The 21,209-nt window shown below is 40.7% G+C and overlaps 1 protein-coding gene across 2 annotated transcripts in view; it reads left to right on the top strand.

Moving 5' to 3' along the window:
- MPPED2 (metallophosphoesterase domain containing 2) overlaps positions 1-21,209 on the top strand; it is a 196,117-nt gene that overhangs the window by 2,202 nt on the left and 172,706 nt on the right. For both annotated transcript variants that reach the window (XM_040558436.1, XM_040558433.1), the window contains exon 2: positions 5,006-5,112. The gene's annotated coding sequence lies outside the window, so the exon portion shown is untranslated. The remainder of the gene's footprint in view (positions 1-5,005; positions 5,113-21,209) is intronic.

Below are 21,209 nucleotides of genomic sequence, written 5' to 3'. Positions count from 1 at the left end.
ATTCTTTCTCCCCTCACAGGGGTACTATTAAGTTTAATTCAGTGATGCATAAAATGGGATAAATACTTAGATTAAAGTTGGTATGCAGGGTGTCAGTCACAGTATGGAAATAGATACATTTTAAAGCTGTGGGACATTTCTTCAATGAGGTTAAGTTGAAGCAGTTTCCTTAAACCCCCAGAGGGGTGTGGGCTCATGCAAGCTGAAGGTCTGATCCATGTGTATTTCTTGAGAGGTTTTCTGTAGTACAGCCTATGTAAGAATATTGAGTTTTGCATATTGGAGATGCTGTGAAGGCTGGAAGCAGTCTGTAACTGTTACTTATTAATGGTCTGTATTAATAGAAGGAAAAAAGTCCTTGTTAAATTTTTCAAATCAGCAATGCGTTTAAAGCTGAAGTAAATTTGATTCTGCCAGCTGCACGTAAGTGAAATAGGTCACCATCACTACTACTCTGGTGGGCTTTTTTTCTTCCTTTGCTTTGATGATGCTTTGCAAAGCTGGAGGAGAAATTTTATACGCATCTCCCATATACTTTATTAAAAAAGAAGTCTATGTATGTATACTCTAAAGGAATAGAATAATAAAACCAAGGAAACACCAAAGTGTCTTCAGGCTACTTACCTGTGGTAAAAATGAGTTGAATTCATATATACTGTACTTGCACAAGATAATGTAAAATAGTAATATATTTACTCTGTGATGCAGCGTGGCCCACTTATTTCTGCCCCATATTAAATGGAGAGGGGGATGAACACAACCTCCAGGTGAATTTTTCAGTGTTCTCCAAGGAGTTTTGTCCTTGTCAAATATTCCATAGCTCCTGTATATGACTGAGCTATTCTCGCTAGAAGTGGTTGGATGAGAAAATTAGTTTTGGCCCATGCCATGTAGACCTTTAAAAGAAAAAGGCCCGAGGGGGACATCTTATTTAATAACTCCCCACACCCCTGCATAGCAATCAGGTTCTTCAGTACAGCCAGAAATGGATTTGTGCAGCTGTGAAAGGTATTGGTTGATTTGCCAAGGACAGGCCAGCTTGGAGGTAGGTCAATGGTGGCACGTCCCTCTAGTCCTGGCAGTGGCAGAAGTGGATGGAGAGTTCGTACAGCACTTCTGATCTGGGGCCACGCTGTGTCTGCGCACTGCAGGTATTTGTGCAGTCCTTTGTTGGTTTTGCCTATCACACTTCTACCCATCTCAGGGCAACTAGCTGTCATTGTGCAATCCGTGTAACAACAGCTGGGTGTCAAGAAAGGATGCCATTCAGCAGTGTTTAGTGTTCAACTTAATGCTACAGACTTATGCAGGGTATCTGTCTTGTACTTGTTTGTTTATTTATGTCCTCGGCTATTTCTTTATATTCGATCGGTCCATTTGTCTTCAATCATTGTGACCAACAAAGGGTATCTGGATGACAGTAACAGAGATCATTTGCTTCACAGAAATGTGTTGCCTGTTACTAGCATGGGCTACTGATATCACAAATATCAGGATATTAAGAGTGAATGATAAACACACTTTTCTTATAGACTGGTGGATTGTGATGGCATTAGGCACTCAGCAGTCTTTAGCTTTAGAATAGCAGTGTTAGAATGCAGGTAGCAAGAAGATAGTGTCTCCAGACGTCTTGTCTGTAGGAAGGTGTCAGCGTCAAATGAGGAAAGAATATGAAAGAGAATCAAGCGGAAGCTGCAAGTTTGTCCCAGGCAATGGTATAAAATCATGTAAGCTATGCTAATTGGTACTCTGAGGGGATTGATTCCTGCCCCTCCCCCCCCAGTACAGTACCTGATGACAATGAGGGAATGGAACCAGGCTCACCGCAAGGGTTTATGTAAATATATCTACACAGCTTGACTCTGAAGTTTACTTCTCTCCCTCTGTTCTTTGTATTTAGTCTGTTTGCGACTCTGACATTTCACTAGGACTTCTACTGCTTCTCTTCCATCAATGTATATTTTCATTTACAATATTGTTCTTCTCCTCCCCTACGTTTGCTAGAAAGATTTAAATTAGCATTTTACTAAAGCTTTTGCTGTATGTTGGTTTCCTCCTCTTGTAGGAGGATAAGTTGGATGAAGAGAAAGCTGCTATTTTGTCTTTGTACTTGCTCCTATTTTGTGTCATTTTGTTCTGCTAGACAAACTATCTTTGATTTAGTAGGGTTGAAGTATGACTGCATAATAGATTATCTGTCACTGGACCAAATCAATCATGGTTAACAGTGTATTGACAGAGCATATAGCAAGTATCCTTGACCTGAGGTTGACAATACCTGTTATCACCATCTTGTGGTTCTTGCTGCTGCTTGGCATGAACTTTTAGATAGAATATTCTTTATCAGCTGTTTTTATTCTGCTATATATCTGAGTTTTCTTTATTTGAGGCTTTTTGAGCTAACAGAAGCCGTCTCCTTCATTTGTGAAGCACCGTAGAACCTGGCTAGTCATGCCTGAGTGTTCTTGAAAGTAAGAGACAAACTCCTGTGCTTTAAATAGAAGTCAGCATTTAAATGTTAAGGTTACAATGAGATTTTCACTATAGTTAGGCTGCCATTTAATTGCCCAGGTCAGGTGGTTTGATTTTGTTTATTTTACAAATACAGTATCATATACCACAAATGAGTGTTGCTGGAGGGAGAGAATTGAATTGATCATGTCTGTTATGGTGATTCCTCTGCTTCTTTGTTCATTTTAAGCATTTATGCTTCAGCATTTCATTCACACAGCTATAGGCACTCCTAATAACATTTCTTTTAAGGTTATAGCAAAAAGTTCCCACTGCTTGTTGTGCAGTCTCAGTGCTGTATTATTTTCTGCCAGAGGAGAAGTGTCTTTTCCCTCCTTAATGGGGATGTTTTGGGATTTGCCTTGTGATTCTGCACAAATGAGGATGCTTAGCTACTTGCAAAAGCAGTCAGGAGATGACAGGGTCAGCCCGAACCATTGGTCTCAGTTCCAATGAACAGGTGAGATGTGCTCAGTGGTACCTTGTTTGCAGTGTTAATGTTGCTTATGTCTGATTTCAGAAATTGGAATGATGATTATATTTGGGCAAATATATGAACAACTCAGCTGAATTTTCTGGTGTTTAAGTTCAACATGTGCTCGAATGCTGTACTGAAGTAGGAGCTTGCCTTGGGTCTGCGCATATCTTTACAAAGATGAAGTGGTGATGCAGAGTAAGTAAAGTAATCACTACCAAGTGAGAAATAAAAGACTTGGAGGAATATTATTGATGTACTTTGCTACTTCAAGAAAAATGTATTTGGTAAGCTTCCAGGCAAGCAATGTCTGTGCTCAAGTTTGGCTTGCAATTTATGGACAAATGAAAATATATTTTGCCTACAGACAATGTAACTAGATCTTCTTTATCTTGCTTATCAAAGCATACATATATTCATGCAAGAATGACAGAAATTCTACCAGAATGCATTTTTCTTCATTGTTACTTTTTTTTTTTTTTTAATTAAAATGTTTTCTCATATTGTTTTGTAGTCCTGGCATATGAACACTGTCTGGTAGCATAATCAATGATGTGGTAATGTCTTGTCTGCTTTTTATATCCCAAATAAGGACTGTATGTTTTTGAAGGGGAAGGTGAAATGTTTTCCTCTGTGGACCAGATTGTAAATATATATTGTTGGAGAGGACAAGGTAGCAGTTTGCTTTCTGTTTGAGTCAGAATTGAGGAGATACGTGATGATCCTTACTTTTTGCTTTTCTATGTTTGTGTCAATTTCTTGTGTGAGCCGTGCAATAAAGAGAAGTTTGTGACACAAAGTTAGTAACATGGCACTGTTGGCCCAAGTATGGTTTCTTGTTTCTCTAATAACATCTGTTGTCACACCACCTCTTCTAGGCATCACTGTTTCTCCTTTCAGGACTTCAGAATACTCTGCCTAGTTCGTTCCTCAGGATTTGAGTCTGAGCACATGCTCCTTTCCCAGTAGCTTTCCTGTAGGACATACAGCCACTTTCTGTTATTACAAATATTTGATAATACATCTACCATTCCTGAAAGAAAATGTTTACTAAGATCAAATTTGGTCTAACCTTGGCTCAACTGAAATGCTACTAAGAAGCAGATTGCTCACTCCAGTTTGGAACCAGCAAAACCATTGTTGGAAAAAGCAGAATCCGATAATGGGAAAGGCAAAACAGAAGTGGGGTAACTGTCATCCACCCTAAACCACAACATTTGAGAAAGAAGAATCATATGGTACCCAGGACAGAAAGGTTTGTCTGTTAACCAGTTTCTCAATGAGCTCACGTGAGGCTAATAAAGAGTTTTCATCCGAGTCAGATGTAGTTAAATTGAAGATCTTCTAGATTAAAAGATGAGAAGAAAAACTCATTGTATTAACTTGTAGACCACAAAGCACTCATAACGACAGTGTTCGAAAGCAGCAATGTTTGATTGCCAAAGATATGAACAAATGCTAATCCTTCTCAAACTTAACCCAGAGGGCACTAATGAAATGCTGCTCCTTTGCTCTCCTTAGGGTTTGGGAGGTATTAGATGCTGGGGAGATTTCTTGCTAGGGGGAAGTGACACGCTACTGGAACTGAACGAGTAACTGATAACATGTCCAGTTTTTCTTTCTGGCTTCTGACCTAAAGAGAGAGCTACTTTATTAAGATACTAACTTTCTTCAGGCATACGTGTGAGGCTTGATAATGGGTTTTCTTTTATCTCCTCTGATGTGTTGTAAGCTGTATTCTGGTTCAGTCCTAGCTGAATTAGCAACTGTAAAGTTTAAAAATCAGACAAAACAAAGCTCTGGATATAGAGCGGCTACATATCTGTAGCTATATGTATTTTCCTTTTTCTCTTGCCTTTTTCTCTTAAGTTTTTGTAAAAATGTTTGGTTGATATAGAGTGTATTGTACTACAAAGGAGATGTAAACTCTATGCTAAAAGAGACTTAACTTCTGTTAAGTTTTTCTCTTAAATCAGATTTATAAACAACTTTAAACTAAAGGTCCTTCTGCATTTGCAGGGGAGAAGGAAAACCAAAACAATTGTGGTGAGCAAAAAGAACCAAAGAACCACAACAAGTGAAGAGACAACAAGAGGAACAGAACTGGGAGAAATCACCGTACTTCTGTAAGTAGATGGCCACGTTGCCTGCTAAAACATTGCCTCAAAGTCTAGAGACGCTCAGGTGAAATTGCCATTGCCTCCTTTGCACACCCAGCTGCTAGCATGTCCTGTCGTTTTAAGCATCTGTGGTGGGCTTGGCATTTTTGGTTTGTGGTTTTGCTGTTACCTTCCTGTTATGGCTAATTAGTGCTACTATTAATATCTGCTGAAGTCTTCCAGGTGTGGTGGTGGAAACCAACTTATTATGGGCAAGCGATCTGGGCTGCTGGTGTTCCCAGTGTAAGGTCTAATGGTGAGGAGATGTGAGATGCTTTTGGATCTTTTCCTGTGGTGGTTAGATAGCAAAGCTTTCAACAACTTCAGTTCCAGCTGGGTCATTGGGATTCTGAACTATGTACTTCAGCATAGCTCATGGATTTTAAACCTGTCACATGGTACTGTTATTATAGATATGGTCCTGCACTTGCAAGCTGTTTTCTTGATCTTTTGCCAGCAAGGCTTTTGTAGCAGTCCTTGGAAGATATACTGTAGCAGTTCTCTTTTATAATATCTATCATTAACACCTCGTTGGCATCTGTAAGAGTTTCTTCTTTGCTGGAGATTGGAGCAGTTGATTAAGCAGCCTTTTGCTGTCCACAGGCAATTTCTCAGATTTCCACCTTGTTTCAGATCCACCTTTTCTAGCAAAGGTCCTGGAAAAAGGTTGTGGCAGGGCAACTACAGCCCTTACCTTCATGATAATAATAAACTGTTTGAAAAATTTCAATCAGGCCAAAGCAGTAAGACAGCCTTTAATGAGGATTTGTAGTGACCTTCTGTTTTATAGTAGGTGGATTCTGGCACATTGTCAATTTTAATTCTTACTGATCTTTCAGTGGCTTTTGATACTAGAGATCATAGGTTTCTCTTAAAATACCTGTAGAAGGTCCTGAGCCCTGAGGGCCCTGCCCTGACACTGTTTCTTTAGTATTTGCCTCAGTGGTGCCAGTTTGTCACTGTAAATATCTCATCTTCTGATACTGCCCCTGTGAACTGCCAGGTTCCCCAGGGCTATGAATTGGGCGTGTCCCTGGGTTTCCTGTATGTATATGTGTTGTGGTTTAGCCCGGCTGGCAGTCAAACACCACACAGCCGTTCGCTCACCCTCCCCCCTCCCTCTCCGGGATGGGGGAGAGAAACGGGAAAGTGAAGCCTGTGAGTTGAGATAAAGACAGTTTATTAAGACAGGGAAAAGAATAACAACAATAATAATAATAATAATAGTATTAATAGTAATAATGTGTACGAAATAAGTGATGCACAATGCAATTGCTCACCACCCGTTGACCGATGCCCAGCCTATCCCCGAGCAGCCGGCCACCCCTCCACCCCGGCTAGCCACCCCTATATATTGTTCAGCATGACGTCAGATGGTATGGAATACCCCTTTGGCCAGTTTGGGTCAGCTGTCCTGGGTCTGTCCCCTCCCAGCTTCTGCTGCATCCCTAGCCTGCTCGCTAGCAGGACAGAGAGAGGCTGAAAAGTCCTTGGCTTGGTGTAAGCACTGCTCTACAACAATTAAAACATCAGCGTGTTATCAGCGCTCTTCTCATCCTAATCCAAAACATAGCACCCTGCCAGCTACTAGGAGGAAAATTAACTCTGTCCTAACTGAAACCAGGACAGATATCCACCCCTTATTCCATACCATTTATGTCATGCTCAGGTTACACTCTTTCCAGTACTTTCTAATTAATCACCATTTTCATCTATGATATATAGCAACCATGGTAGCGGTGACATACAGTGTTATATGATAATTAACATATTATAATTCAACTCATGGGCTATTCTCACCCAGTATTAGGTCCCCTTGAGGTACACACCGGACCTCCCCATTCTCTTGCATTACCCACCAAGTGCATCCAGGTCCCCGAGCAAAAGCAATCCCACGAATGGGCTTGCCTTTTCCTGAGGCGGGAGTAGCCCAGACTGTCTTACCCAGCATGTTTCTTACGTGCACTACAGGAACTTTATCCCCTTCTACAGTGCGTAACAGGTTTGATTGGGCAGGTCCAGCTCGGTTGGCAGATCCTCTAGTATTGACTAACCAGGTGGCCTTTGCCAAATGTGTTTCCCAATTTTTGAATGTCCCAGCACCCATTGCTTTCAGTGTAGTCTTTAACAGTCCATTGTATCGTTCAACTTTCCCGGAGGCTGGTGCATGATAAGGGATGTGATACACCCACTCAATACCATGTTCTTTGGCCCAAGTGTCTATAAGGTTGTTTCGGAAATGAGTCCCATTGTCTGACTCAATTCTTTCTGGGGTGCCATGTCGCCATAGGACTTGCTTTTCAAGGCCCAGGATAGTGTTCCGGGCGGTGGCATGGGGCACAGGATATGTTTCCAGCCATCCGGTGGTTGCTTCCACCATTGTAAGTACGTGGCGCTTGCCGTTGCGGGTTTGGGGGAGTGTGATGTAATCAATCTGCCAGGCCTCTCCATATTTGTATTTCAGCCATCGTCCTCCATACCAGAGAGGCTTTGACCGTTTGGCTTGTTTAATTGCAGCACATGTTTCACAATCATGAATAACCTGTGCTATAGTGTCCATGGTCAGGTCCACCCCTCGGTCACGAGCCCATCTGTATGTTGCATCTCTACCTTGATGGCCTGAGGTGTCATGGGCCCATCGGGCTATAAATAATTCACCTTTATGTTGCCAGTCCAGGTCCACCTGAGCCACTTCAATCTTAGCAGCCTGATCCACCTGCTGGTTGTTTTGATGTTCCTCAGTAGCCCGATTCTTGGGCACATGAGCATCTACATGGCGTACCTTTACAACCAGATTCTCTACCCGGGCAGCAATATCTTGCCACAATGCAGCAGCCCAGATGGGTTTGCCCCGGCGTTCCCAGTTGTTCTGCTTCCATTGTTGTAGCCACCCCCACAGGGCATTTGCTACCATCCATGAATCAGTATAGAGATAGAGAACTGGCCACTTTTCTCGTTCAGCAATATCTAAGGCCAGCTGAACGGCTTTCACTTCTGCAAACTGACTCGATTCACCTTCTCCCTCAGCAGCTTCTGCAACTCGTCGTGTAGGACTCCATACAGCAGCTTTCCATCTCCGATGCTTTCCCACAATACGACAGGACCCATCAGTGAACAGGGCATATTTCTTCTCATTTTCTGGTAGCTTGCTATAAAACTCAATTTGGGAAACAGGCACAGCAGACTTGAGATTAAGGCAATCAACATTGTGACTAGCAACTATTAAGCAGGTCGAATACTTATACCAATTTTAGTTTAACACACTCTGGTCAAATCTGTCGATATCTCAACCCTTCGAGCCCCACGTTGGGCGCCAAATGGGCTGTTGTGGTTTAGCCCGGCTGGCAGTCAAACACCACACAGCCGTTCACTCACCCTCCCCCCTCCCTCTCCGGGATGGGGGAGAGAAACGGGAAAGTGAAGCCTGTGAGTTGAGATAAAGACAGTTTATTAAGACAGGGAAAAGAATAACAACAATAATAATAATAATAATAGTATTAATAGTAATAATGTGTACGAAATAAGTGATGCACAATGCAATTGCTCACCACCCGTTGACCGATGCCCAGCCTATCCCCGAGCAGCCGGCCACCCCTCCACCCCGGCTAGCCACCCCTATATATTGTTCAGCATGACGTCAGATGGTATGGAATACCCCTTTGGCCAGTTTGGGTCAGCTGTCCTGGGTCTGTCCCCTCCCAGCTTCTGCTGCATCCCTAGCCTGCTCGCTAGCAGGACAGAGAGAGGCTGAAAAGTCCTTGGCTTGGTGTAAGCACTGCTCTACAACAATTAAAACATCAGCATGTTATCAGCGCTCTTCTCATCCTAATCCAAAACATAGCACCCTGCCAGCTACTAGGAGGAAAATTAACTCTGTCCTAACTGAAACCAGGACAATATGTTAGCTACAGCTTGCATTTCCAAACCTTACACACACACAATGGCACGCAGAAAGTGCTTGGACACATTTGTTTCATACAAGTATTTCTGTATATATGACAGCAGTGCTTGCCTGCCAAAATTACTCTGTGTAAAATGTTGCAAAAGTAAATGCAAACACAGTGAGATTATGACTGCCTCGTCTCCTTTTGATTGAATTGTATTGTTTTAGTCTTGATTCAGTATCTTAAATCACTGTGGTGGTCTATGCACTGTAGGAATTTTAGGCTGTTTGTGGTTAGTCATGTGCTGAAGAAGTATTTCTGGATGCCAAGAGGCAGCATAAACTGACTGCTCTTACCATTTGAGGTAGTAATGGCAGTATGACTTGCTGATGGAGAAAGTCTGCTAAATCATCAACTTCTCCAGTCTGAGCAGAACTTTACCCATAGGACATCTGCTAGAAACTTCTGCCTAATCCTTGTAAAAAAAAAAAAAAAAATCAAAAATCCAAGATAGGGGAATCTTTATATACAGAAGGAATATTTTTTTTTAGAGTTAATCTAATGTCCTTATTCTTTTTTCCTTTACTTCTAGTTATTCTTATAGTGACTTGAGGTAGAGTTAATCTTGTATTGAAGATGTCAGTAGTTAGATAAATAGCTACCTCTGGGCTAGATGTCTAGACTGTGGGCTTCTGTCTGTAGAAAGACAGAATAAATCTGTACTATGATTCATTTAATCCATAAGTGGGCTTGTATAGTGCAGACATTTAAATCTGGACAAATGAATCCTAAGACTTTTATATGTTTGTGAATTGCTGTGTTGTTTTGGTTGTTAAACACTTGGCCTCAGCCAAGGAACTGAACCATTGCAGTTTGGACGGTGGGTATAAATAGAAGATTATGGTCTGAACAGATGTAGGCTCGGGAAGCAAAAGCACAAAAAGGCAAGATGCCAAAAGATCCACAAGTAGCTTGTGCAATGTTTGCATGTCACAGACTTCTTAGTGGTACTGCTTTTCGTAACCTTGCCCACCCAGGGTGTGCTGTGAGGCTATAAGGGGATTCTTGTAGATTCTTGTAATTCTCAAGGGGAGAATTAGTTCCCTGAAGGCCTGCTATGTTGTAACGCAGAGGCCAGAACGAGTGTCCAAAACATGGAAGGTGTTTGTATTGTTGCTGACTGCCTCGGTTGTGTTCCTCCCCTGCCACTCAGGCAGTGGTTTCATAACTCACTGTCTGAGCTTGTAGTTCATTGTGGTATCCATTCAATTAAACTGTCTCTGTCCATTGTAGAAGAAGAGCTAGTTGATAATTTACCTTGTGATTTGGTGTATATATCCTCAAATTGTACCTGCCTATTTGAATCATGTTTCACTTTGAAATGATTTCTAAGGTCTCTTATTCACAACCTCTGTGGATTTCACTGTGGCAGCTAAATCTGACAGGAGTTATGAATTGGAGCCCTTCACCACCACAGTTCAGTCCAGGGTATTAAAGTGAACTGAAATCAATAGTGGTTTACATTATAATGGGCCTGGCTCTGAACTGGAAACTGAAGAATAGGCACATCTCTTCTTTTGCCTCTTATGCTAGAAGGCAGCAGCCTCCAGCAGGAGGAAGGATGGCCAGCACCAAGAAAGCTCTTTAACCTGGCTAATAGGGCTTGGAAGGGCTCGTAAGAAAATGTTGTTCCTTGATAGTTAGCTTGCTTTCTATATTGTTTGCTTGCTTCTTCCATCTGTACTTGGGATTATATTTGCCACATGTATTAACTTCGCATGTGTTTCTAATTTACCTAGTTTCTTCAAATTTTGTAATCTCATGCATTTTTGCCGTTTATCCCAAATTGTTACCAGCTGAAAAGATCACAGTACATTTTTTCACACCGTAGTCCTAATCACAAATGAAAATGCTAACTAAAACCAAAATAGCAACTCTCCTATTGGCACAGGAGACAATTTCTGTATTTGAATTAATACCTTGCTTCACGTCAGTTGCTATACAGTGCTAGAGCTATGATCTGTGTATTTCACTGCTCTGTCTCCACCACTGGTGGTGAGCAGCAAGGACAAGGGTAACAGCTTGTTTAAATATGGGATTTCTAGATGTGTAATGATTTCAAGTTAATTTTACTGTTTGTTTCTGGTTTTATCTAGCTGAATTTTAATTCCTTATTGCTTTAATAAATGTAAAAGAGATGTTAGTATTGGAAACTTCACTTAAAAAATCCTCAATTAGGTGAATGTAACTTTATCAGATGAAAAGAGTACATTACTGATATAATTAAATTTGAAATAGTTTCTGTAAATCAATGGTATTCAGTAGATGCTATCCTGCTTCTTTCCTAAGCTCTTTTCAAGCTTGAAAGCCGATAAATGTTGTTGCTACATAATGACAACTTCATAACAGAAATGATCAGGAGTACGCCTATCTTTCTAGTTCTGCAAAGCAATGCTGCGTTGTTGTTGGTTGTTGTTTTGTGTGTTTTTTTGGGGGGTGTGTGTGTGAAGGTGGGCAGGCTGTCTCTCCTAGCTTGCTATGACTTTTCAAAAATTACTGTCAGTGCTGCGGTAAGTGTGGCAGCAAATTCCCTTTTGAGCCATAGGATGTGTGTGTCTGAACCAACCAGGTATGCTTATGCTCTGTTTTCAAGCGTTGCCTCAACTGCTTATTTCTATAGTTGCTTTTGGTGACTCCAAGACACTGTGACCATCAGATAACATTGTTGAGCAGTAACATTAAAGTCTTGTTCATTTCCATGAAGCAGAAAGACAGCAGCAAACCTTGTCACCCTAACTAAGTGTTCACAGCACAGCCCCCCTCCCCCAAGGGCTGTACTAGCTTCGTGTTAAATCATGTATTGATTACAAGATTACAGCATTTTGTATACAAAATGTGTGTGGTCATGGGCCTCTAGATTTCAATTGCCTATTTATCTCTGTGGAAGATTGTATATATTCACAGGGGAGCTTCTTGGGGTGGTTTGGCACACCGTGGGGGGAAACCAGTTGGGACTGAGAAGCAGATGCATGCAGAGACCCCTCTTCTGAGGACTCTGCTCTTCGGTAGACCCTGGACTTCAGCATGTGAACAGCAGCAGAGAAGGAGACATGGCATTGCCTCTCTGATCACTGATGCACAATGCGATGTTGTCTCATCCCTGCCAGCCATGAGGCTAATGTATAGGACATGCAGGATTTCTTTATCCAAAACACTGTAATCGTAGCTGTGAAGCATTTCTACTGTCTTAGCTAGGGAAAGTGGAATTATCTTTACAGTGGCTACACTCTCTTTGATATAAGGAATCAAGTGTCAGGTTAAAGTTACCTCTAAAATCATGTTTTACAAATGACTGGGGAAAGCAGTTTCCTGTGCATCTTGGGAAAGTCTGAGATATGGAACATCTTGTGCGTGGATCTGCACTGGTACAGGTATGCATAATTTGCAGTAGGCCGTGGTCAACTTCATTTTATAGTTGTAATCTCAGCTGCTTATGATTGAGTTAAGTATGGCTGTCTCTTGGATGGTGTCATGTTTTACACTGTAGTGAATTAACTTAAAATCCCATAGCTTTTCTCCTGTAAAGCACTTACCTCATTTTCTTTAAAGTATTCTGAGGTCTGTGGGGCTGCAGCAGTGTATCTACTTTAGTTAAAAATAATAATTTAATTCCGTATTATGTGAGTATATTTAGCCTTTCAGGGCAAGTAATAACAATGAAATATCTCACTTTAATTCTCAGTTTTTAACTAGTTGCTTAATTTTCACTCTTGTCCTCCAAATTTTCATAAAACTTTGAAAGGCTATCCTAATATTTAAGAAGTGGTTACTAGTATAAATGTGGGAAATACTGATGAGAAATGTGAACTTGTACAGCTGCGCGCAGAACTGTGTTAATGAGAAGTGAAGAATGGCAGATACTGAGAATTTCCTGGTGGTTGGATGCACTTAAAGTATTCTCTTGATACTTGTACACTATCCATGTAAAGACTACTTGGTCATACAAAGGTCGAGTACATTTAATACAGGGGCATGAGAAGTGCAGAATAGTCCTGTATTTGCTAGAAAAAAATATATTTTGAGACTGTTTTGTACCAAGAGGTGCTGATCTGTTATGATCCCAGTAGGAAAGGCACTCAGACTCTGTAAAGTGTCATCTAACATGTTACTTATTGGAGCTAACACCAAAAAGAAAGAGAGAATAGTATAGATGATCTTAAATCCCTTTCCATACTGGGAGCCCTGAGCTGTACAGTGTCATATGGGACTCTGATCCCCATGCTGCACACCACACAGACCTGTCTGTAGGAAGGGTTACCCCGTTTCAGCCATTGAAGCTGTTGTAGGCTTGTCCAACAAGAAAACAACTCTATTCATCATTCCTACTGTCAAACAGAAAGGATGTTCGCGTGTGAAATTCTTGCTGCACTTCTAGATAAAGGCAAGGCCATGCAGGTGGTGCAATCACTGCTGCCAGGGGGAGCTGCTCCTCTGTTACCCTTAGCCAGCAAAGTTTATCCTGCAGATCAGGGACATGCGGAGCACATCACAGCCTGAAGGTCAGGCTGCACAGACAGTGCGGCACAGGCTGGGGACTGCTCAGGTGAGCCGTCACGCGGACCACTAACTTCTCAATGTACAATAGTCTTCTGCTCAGAAAAACAACACCAGGGATTATGACATATATATGTACATATACACGTACGTATTACCGGTCTTGGATGCAGCTTTAGAGTTTTATACATATTATGGCAAGAATACCTTTTAAGGAAAGGCAAGGATGTCACCAGCTATTGATATACTAGAAATGAAAACCTCATTAAGGTTTCATAAAATGAAAACCTTATTAAGTATTCAAAGAATGTCCCAATATGGTCAATTGCAGTGTTACTGGGCTGCCACAGCTTGAAACAGAGAATATAGAATTAATTGAATCTGAACTAACTCTTTGGACAAAGCCACAAAGAGAATTGTGTGCAGGTAAAATCCTGATGCTGACCTTACTCAGGAATTTCACCTGTTCAGTTTACACTGTCTCTTCACTGTATAGCCTGAACTCTCCTTCACTATGCAGAATTTCCCTTAATGCATATAAATGGAGTTATAAAACAAAACAGTGACAAATGTTTCTCCTAGATTTTGTATTTTGAATGTAACTATATAAAGCATTCTGAAATATTTGAAATTTATAATGGTGTTACTTTCCAGACATCATATGTTGACTTATAAGTCAGCTTCTGAGCAGTATTAGTAGTAGAGTATTTTACTAATATCTTGATTGTATTTGATACACCTATTACAAAAAAAAGTGTTTATGAAAAAAAAATGAAGACATTATTATTGTGGTTTTTTTTGCATTCATAATCCATGTCATCAGGTTACTTGTGCGAGGCAGAGGCAAAGGAGATGCTAGAAAATCTGAACCTGGCAGCTATACAAAGTTTACCAAGAGTCGTATTTCTCCAGTAACTTGCACTGATGCTTATTATGAGCTGTTGTAGGGAAGGCTTTTGTTTTGTCACTTAGAATAATCTGTAGGTTAAACATTTGAAAATACAATAATTGGGACCATTGCACTGAGTATCCTGTAGCCTTAAGTGTGCACGTATACATTTTCCTTATGCAGCTGTTTGGTTTGCATTCTGAAACGTGTTTTGTAGCCACGCTTGTTCCTAGCTCTTACTTTGCCAGTATTGCTGTTCTTCAAGCTCTGATGCCCAGTGTAACATCAAACAGAGCGCGCTACCTAGCATGTGAATACCGATGTGTAATTAGTGTTTTCAGGATCAAGGCTTTTGTGATAAGAACTACAGTACTCTAAGCTGTGTCAAGTCTCAGAGCGGCAGGTAAAACAAATAGGCTGAACCATAAGGGTTCTTTCTGATTATACTGAATTACCTGGATTTCAGAACAAAGATTTGTGTTTTTAATATGACATATTAAAACAAATGGAATCCTTTTTCTGCTTTGAGATGGTTAGGGATATTTACTTTGCAAGGACTCCACAAAGTAATTACTGAGTTCTACAGCTGTTCCAGAATTTAGGAAACTCCAGGAAAGAAACTAATAATTAAAATCTTACATGAGAGTGGGTTTAGGGTTTTGGTTTTTTCCCCCACCTACTAGACAACTTGATTGTTTGAATGCCTGCTAATTAGTGTAGGAATGGTCTAGATCAGTGCTCTCCTCCCCTTTCCTGGTGTATTTGGAGAGGTATGTTTCAAATTATTTACAATCTTGAACTGGTGAGTACTCCCAAATGTTTCACTGCATTTTTTTCCTACTGTTGCCTTAGATTTAATGTAATTAGTTGTCTCCATTTCATTAGGTCACTCAGGCTGATGTATATCCTGAATGAAATCTTCTAATCTTACATGTAACTAGTACTTAGAACGTACTTAGCCCAATAGGGTTAAGTATTGATATTTAACTTACTTTTTTAAATTCCCATCTTCTGTATTTCAAAAATGTGGGGTTTCATTTGTAATGGTACCTTTTTTTTTTTATTTTTATCAAATATGTTGCTTTGTCTTACTACATGGTATTTTAATGTCCTCTTATACTGTTTTTTTGCCATCTGGACCATATTGTTTTAAACTTACTCTAAACATACACCCAAGCCGTGCGCAGTGCTGTTCAATCTGTTCTGTTTTCAAGGGATGAATGAAGTTTGGGTTCCCGTTTTGTTTGTTTTTAAAGATTCCCTCTTCCTCCCTCCATTATCTGTCTGGTCCCTTTCACTCCTCAGGGTGGAAATGGGAAATAATATTGTTATTAAAACTGCAGAATACAATTCCTTCCTTTTTTCTCCCATGTTCACAGCAGTCTCCCTCCAGCTGCAAAATGTTTTGTCCTGGTGACTGTATTGCAGACCAGGTTATTAGGAAGTAGAATATTGATAATTTAGGATGAGTTTTTCAAAGCTAGCCTAGAGGGTTGGGGTGTCCAATTAGAAATTAATGACCTAGAGGCAGCTTTGAAAATCCCACCTGAAGAGTTGAAGCTTTTAAATGAGTCTGAACTTAAGAGTGCAGCCATAATGAGTGCACAAATTGTGTGATATTTTCCTGTGATTGGAAGGAGTGTTAAATAGCAGCTCTCTATTTTCATGTCAAATAAGTAAGAAAATTACCCGAAATAGACTTCAGATTGGTAAACTGATCCCCCTTTCTGTGCAACAGGCTAACAGGCAGCTACTTAAAAATACTAAGGCACAATACAGCCCCACTGTAATGACAAGTTTTGTCTAGGAAGTCATGCTGTATGTGTTTTCTGGAGAGAGTTAATCAGAAACTTTGAAATAAGCCTAGAGCAAGAGCAAAAGCAGGAAATGTAGATGCAGATTTTCTTTTCCAATGGAATAAGTGAAAAAAATGTTTTTAGTTATTTTTAAGAGTTTAAGTAGTAGTACATCAGCTAAGAGAATAAAATTAAAGCAAGGCTCTTGCGTGCCAAAGATTTTTTTTCTTTTTAATGATTCCAAGGGTATGGCAGGTGAATCCATTTAGCAAGTCTAATGACTGGAAAGTGGAATGTTTTTCAAATAGCATGGATGAAACGATCTGTAGCCCATCAGCGTACAGCTGGAATGATGTCATACATGGTTATGCTTTAATTCTTCCTGCGTTGCTAAAGGGGGAATGGGGTCTGTAATATCCGCAGACTGCCTTGCTGAATGCAAATCCTCAAGCTGGAAATGGAGAGCCTTCTCTTTCTCAACATGACTAATGTTAATTTCTTTAGCAGAAAAAAAAAAATTTAATATGTCTCTCTAATGGTAAATTACCATTTATTGTAAATGTGCCACATAAAGGAAGTAATAAGTCATTATTATTGACCTATTACTGTTCTTTCTATTTTACCTCTAATTAAATAAAAATGTGCACTTTGAGTTAATATGCTTTTTGTTTGAATATTCTTTTATTAGTCCAGAGCCTTCAGCAACCAGTGCTGATACTCCAGCACACTGCAGTAATCCAAACTTTGCGTTAGATTTTGGTTAAGCTGGGGGTGAAGTCTTCATCGTAGTTGTTCTCTTTTAATCAGATTCCCCCACCCCATTACTCTCCTTGTGACTTCGAGCCGCAGTATGGCGCTCTTAGGTGGTGTTTCTAGTCACTTGTTGGCTCTCCGAGCACAGAGGGGAGACTTTCTCCATGGGTTTCTCTGATGATACTTAAAATGTGTTAGTGCTTAAGAGAGTGGATTCTAAGATAGAAAAATGAAGGCGAGTAATTATAAAAGAGAGGCAGGAACTTTCAGGATGAGGATGATGTTACAGTGTACCTGCTAGAACAGCTGAGTGATTGAGGTAGTGGGGTAGTACGTGTGCTGGGCAGTGTTAGGAATGAGTCTCTCCTCTGAAGACAATTAATGCATTTACTGAAAATTGCCACTAGGGTAGAAACTATCCCAGATAGACTCAGAAACAGATGGTAATCAGGGAACCTAGGGGCAATTTACCCTGTCTTTATAGATGGCCAGTTGTGTTCATTCTTTCCCATGCTTTTTCCTTCAGATCAGCAATCCTTTGTGCATAACAAACAGCACAGGGTTAGTGGGAGGAATGGCAGGAGGAACTGTCGTAGCTTTACATACACCCGGGAGGCCACGCACTCTCCTTCGAGCTGGGAAACACAGACTTGAGCCTTGTTAGGTGAGGAGGGCTTTGAGCCTGGCCTCTTACACTCTAAGCAAAACTGTGTGTCACGATGGTATATGATGGTAAATAGTGCAAACACCACCTTGTTATATCACATTTTAGGAAAACAAAACAGCAACAAACAAAAAAGCTTCTTGGATCACATGGAGAATAAGTGCAGAAGACTACCCTGAGAAGATGGTCCAATACTCTGTGTGCTGGTGCTTGTCTGCCTTGCTGAATAAATGCATTAGTTTGGCATTTAGGATATTCTGTGAGCTCAGATTTTTCACTGGATTCAGTGCACTGGTTGTTTTGAATCCTGCTCTGAAATGCCAAGTTCCTCCATGCACTGCAGACATCGGACTCTGAAATCCGAATTCCCTCCTTGGGATTAGAAGCCTAGAAGTTAAATGCCGTTGCTTGTTCTTTATGGAGCCCCATGTCTCTTACTGGGCATACTTAATCCCAAGAGTATAGTCAGAGTGCAAGGAGAATATGTTACCTCGTGTCTCCTTAGCGATCCTGTTGCAGTAATTCTCAGCAGCGTTACTCCGGTCCCCCTGGTTCAACTGAATGGTGGCAACAATGCTGTAACTGCAGCGGGGATGAGTCTTTGCTATGCATCTCTTGACTCTAATTAAAATACGGTGATGTAAATGTAACAGTGGACCAAAATTATCATAGTATGATTAAAAAAAAATGCTCTTATTCCTTGAGAGATGCTGAAGAGCATTGCTAATTGAGGACTGTAAATCCTCATAGACTGTCATGACTGCTGATAATTATGTCAGTCCATAGCTGTTGCAGGAAGAGTAAGAAAATCTGTAAAAGCAGCTGCCATGTATTTCTCCAGAAAAATATCCATATGCAAGAACAACTGAAAAGTCTTTTGAAGTGCCGAATCTATTTAAATTTTGTTTTCTGGCAGTCATAGTTCCCTTGGTCACCTCTTCCAAAGAACATCTTCCTGCAGCATTTCTCTTGCTTTCCCAGTCTTCCCGTGCTTGCTCAGCTCCATCCTTTGCCTCTTAAACACACATCTCCCCTCGATCTCTTCTCCCAGAGACCAGCCTCTTCTTTCCACCAGTCCCCTGGTATCCTTCACTGTGTGCTTTGTTTGTTTGTTTTACTTTCTTTTGCTTTACTTTTTTTCCATGATGCCTTTGCTTACCTGAGCTTTGTGAGGAATGCTTTGAGGAACACAGATAACCGAGGCCAGATAGTAATGGAATAAATGCATTTAAGCTAATTGCCTTCTTCCGAGGAAGAAGACATTCTTTCTGGCAGAAGTTCCATTGCCTCATTGTAAGCACTCTTAGAAGAAAAAAGAAGGGGAAAAAAAACACATTTTTTCCTAGAACTCCTAAATGATCGATCTATTCAGCTCAAAATTTTCAATCTCTGATGAGTATTGTTAGTCTTCAGCAGTGCTCCTTAATAAGATGGAGAAAAAATAGAAAATATAATTTCTCTTTTAATGCTCTTTGTATAAGAGTTCTGATGTGGAAAATCAATACTTGCTATTCAAAGGAAAGCTACTGAAACAAATAATATTGCTGGTCAGCGGGCTTTGCCAGGCTGTTTGCTTTGATTATATTCCTGCTGACATAGTAGTGTGCTGGTGTTTAGAAAACACCCAAAAACAATTTTAAGTGTTTATCTTATGAAACAGGTTAAACAACGTAGTGTTTAGGAATCAGTTGAAACAAAACTCAAGAACAGATGAGAATATGTTATTACTTTAGCCTTAAAAAAATTATATTAATAAGCAAATAGATTTTGTATGTCAACAGAATGACAGTTATTGTCGCACCTCCCCCCGCCCCCTTTATTTTGGCGGTTCATGGTTAAAATAAAAAAGCTTTTTGTCAAATTCTTAAGCAAGAAATATATGATACTTGGATTTTTTTTCCCAGATTTCTCTGTGCCCATACTTAATCACAGGCATTTTCCTTGTTATATCTGAAACACAGATTACTCAACAGTCTTTCTTTGTCTGTGCCAGCTCATATAATTCACATTTTTATTACCCTGATCAATTGAAACATTTTATTAAAGGTCAAAAGAAAAGAAAAATTGTAAAATTAGAAATGGAAATGGATTTGATTAACGATTGAAAGCATAAATATGGAAGCAAATGATCCAATTTATTACCTTTTTCTGTTTAATAATTATCTTTGTCTTTGATGCTAGTTCTGCATTTTACTCTAGCTGCTTTGACTCTACAACTATCTATTCTTTTTCTATCTAGCCATATATAAATGTGGGAGAAATCTGTGTTAGCCTAGGTATGTTTAAAATGGCTGGTAACAATGGCAGCTCGAGACAAAGCGTTAGACTTGGTCAAATGCATTAAGCGTTCTTTTTCTGATTTGCAAATTCAATTCAGTACTGAAACGCTGGGGGAGGTAAATCTTTTTCCTGAGATTTAAATTGTAATGCTAATCATTTATTACTATTGAAAGCCTGTTTTACAGACTCTGTGTGCACGGTGCTTAGAGTAACGGTCACCATGGCTGTGCCTACGTTGTGGAGCAAGTATATTCAGCGGTGCGTCGTGACGCTGGTGTGTCAGTACTGATGACACTGATGTTGGCTGTGCTGTGGGCCGTGGGTACTGGGACTTGTGCTGCCAGTCAGCCCTGGGCTCAGCACCCATCGTCTCCCACTACTCCTGCTTTCCTCCTGAAGGAGACAGGGCTGTCTGAGCAAGAGGGGAGCCGACTTACAGTACAGTGAGCCAAGGGGTTTGGTGATCGGGTGACCAGGGCGGGGGAGTTTCTGCATGTTTGAGCATACTTCAGCCACACGGCGTGTACACTGTGTAGGTTATCCTGTCTTGGTGGTGGTGTAGCTCCAGGGTTCAGTGGTTGCGGAGTGTTTAATGGATATGGTAGTGGAAAATGGAGCCATTGTATCTGAGTATTGAGGGCATTCTCCCTGTCAGCGCCCAGGTTCAGCAAAAATACTAGCTGCTTTCTTAACTTTTAAGCATGTCAGTAGTCTTCATGAAAGTTCAAGTCAGTTAAATGTGAGCATATGTAACATGCTGAACTGTAGGCTATTTTCTTTTTCCGATTAATACTGCAAGAGAGCCCTTGAGACCCTTTGATGGAAAATGTAGCCCTATAAGCAGCCAGAAACAGGCACTGAGAAGGAGCAGTTGCACCCTATGTGCGATACGCTGTCTGAAATGCTATCAGGCCACATCAGAAACCTGGCAGAGGGCAGGTGTAGAGGACAGTTGGGCTTTGAGAGGGCAGCTGGGCTGACAGTACAGCTGGACACTCCCCAGGAGCTGATCCCACGTGGATTCATTCCCAATCACCACCCGGCTGAGGTTATTTGGAGGGACAAGAGCCCAGCCGTCCCCATGACACGGGCTGAGAGAGAGCTCCCCTCATACATCTCCGCATGTCCTAAGGGCAAGGGGGTGACTGTTACTGTGCTCCTCACACAAATAAGGGAGCAGTACCTGAAGTATCATGTAAAGAAAGTGCTGATGACACTTTGTGCACTTTTAATTACACAAAACA

The sequence above is a fragment of the Cygnus olor genome, chromosome 5 (assembly GCF_009769625.2).
Source record: "Cygnus olor isolate bCygOlo1 chromosome 5, bCygOlo1.pri.v2, whole genome shotgun sequence".
In the NCBI taxonomy this organism is placed as follows: Eukaryota; Metazoa; Chordata; class Aves; order Anseriformes; family Anatidae; genus Cygnus; species Cygnus olor.
The sequence above is the reverse complement of the archived record's forward strand: the minus strand, read 5'-3'. Positions and strand labels throughout refer to the sequence as shown.